This window comes from Hylobates moloch, unplaced genomic scaffold (genome assembly GCF_009828535.3).
Source record: "Hylobates moloch isolate HMO894 unplaced genomic scaffold, HMol_V3 SCAFFOLD_5, whole genome shotgun sequence".
Lineage (NCBI taxonomy): Eukaryota > Metazoa > Chordata > Mammalia > Primates > Hylobatidae > Hylobates > Hylobates moloch.
The window spans coordinates 91,352,837-91,354,747 of NW_026652280.1; the positions used below are offsets into that span (position 1 = coordinate 91,352,837).

The 1,911-nt window shown below is 50.7% G+C and overlaps 1 long non-coding RNA gene across 1 annotated transcript; it reads left to right on the forward strand.

Moving 5' to 3' along the window:
- Nucleotides 1-276: 276 nt before the first annotated feature.
- On the forward strand, nucleotides 277-1,304 carry LOC116468266 (uncharacterized). The gene is made up of 2 exons (XR_004248017.1): nucleotides 277-490; nucleotides 750-1,304. It is a non-coding gene; the product is annotated as an uncharacterized LOC116468266 (long non-coding RNA).
- The last annotated feature ends 607 nt before the right edge of the window (nucleotides 1,305-1,911 follow it).

Consider the following 1,911-nt stretch of genomic DNA (forward strand, 5'->3'; position numbering starts at 1 on the left):
CCTTGATTTGGGAGGCCTGGGCAAGGCCTGTGAATCTGCATTTCTACTGCATTCCCGGGTGATGCAGCTGGTCCAGGAACCATGCTTTGAAAGTAGGCTATGCTGCAGTTAACAAATACCCCCTGAGGTCTCAGGTTTATTTTTTACTTGCATATGGTGGTCAGGTGACTCTTCTTCATCTTTGAGTTGACTTTGGGAACATGTGCCCTGTAAGGTCACCTTGGAAAGGGAAGGGCCATTGGGAGGTAGCTTACATTGCTTCTTCCCATATCCCATAGGTCAGAACTCGGTCACATGACCCCCATGCGACCACACTAACCATAGGGGTGACTGGGAAATGCAGTCTTTCCATTTGCCTAGGAGGAAGAAATGGTGTGGTGAACACATGGTATCGTCTCTTCTGCCATCCACCCCTCTGTTGACCTGCCAAAGCCCACCCAGTCACTACACTGTCTCCAGATCCAGCATCTCCGACGGATGAGCACATCATGTTTGGATATGCCCTCTCTTGGTCCAGCACCCTATGAATTTAAACATTGAGTTATCTGTCCCCCTACACTAGATTGTATCTGTGACCCTGGTCTCTCGCCCTTTTCTGTGTCCAAGGCCAGTCACGACTTGCTGTCATGGGAATGCGCCCAGCCAAGGTCAGTCAAGCAGAGCCCAGACACATGAGCGGGAAAATCTGACTGTTATGCCCTACAGAGACTGTGTAGATACATGTTAAGTTGCATTTCTCCTTATGGCAGTGCCCTCCTTCACAGAGCCTGCTTCTGTATTAGTCAGGACAGGCCAGGCTGTATTGTGGTAGCAGTCAGAATCCCCAAACCCAGCTGCTGCCAAGAGAGCAGGCATTGGGGGCCCGAGTGATGGGGACCTGGTGGTGTTGGAGCAGCAAACTTGCTAAAATCACTCCTGGTGAACCGGCAGGCTGAATACAAGAAGGCTCAGCCAGGAGCCCAAGGGGCGAAGTGGAAAAACACCACATTGTGAGTTTTGTGTTAGGTCCAGTAACACGAGACAGAGACCAGCTTGAGAAAGAAGGCCCAGCTTACAAGCAGAGATGAAAGTGAACAGAGAGATGGAGCCATAAATTCAGAGCACTGCAAGGGCAGAAAAGCCAACTGCTCCAAGCGTTAGGATTTTAACAAGCTTTGGGAGACAAAGGCCCAATAAAATGCCTGAGTTGGACCGATCAACAGAAGACAAAGATGGGATTAAGACGCATTCAAGCCTGAGAGCCTTCTGACAGCTGCCATTGAGTTGATGGAGAGGAATGAGAGCAAATGCATCCTGAAACTTCAGTTTTCTGTGTGCATTAGTCATGGCTTACTGTGGTCTGAATATTTGTGTCCCTCCAAAATTCATGTTGAAAAGTCCCCAACGCAACGGTAGTAAGAGGTGGGGCCTTTGAAAGGCCATGAGGCCGTGGGGGATCTGACCTCATGGGTGGGATCAGTGCCTTGTAAAAGGGTGAGGAATGAGCTTGGTGCCTGTGTGCGCTTTTACTTTCTGCCATGTGAGGATGCGGCAAGAAGGTCCTCTCGAGACATCACCTGCAGCGCAGGATTCCCAGCCTCCGGAACTGTGAGCCATCGATTTCTACGACGTATAAATGACCTATTCTATGGTGTTTTGTTAGAGCAGCACAAACAGGCTAAGACCGACATTGGTACCAGGAAGTGGGGCTGTTGCTGTAACAAACACCTGGGAAAGTGGTGGCCGAGCTGGAAGCGGGTCACGGGAGAGGCTGGAAACGTTTTGAAGTGCACGCTGGAAAAACGCACATTTCTGTGAACGGAGGTGGTGCTAAGGTGACTCCAGTGCAGGCCGAGGAGGGCAGGGCTGTAGAGAGAACCTCTGCGCTGGTAGCGATGATCTCAGTGGTCGTGATCAGAATGCTGGTGGAGA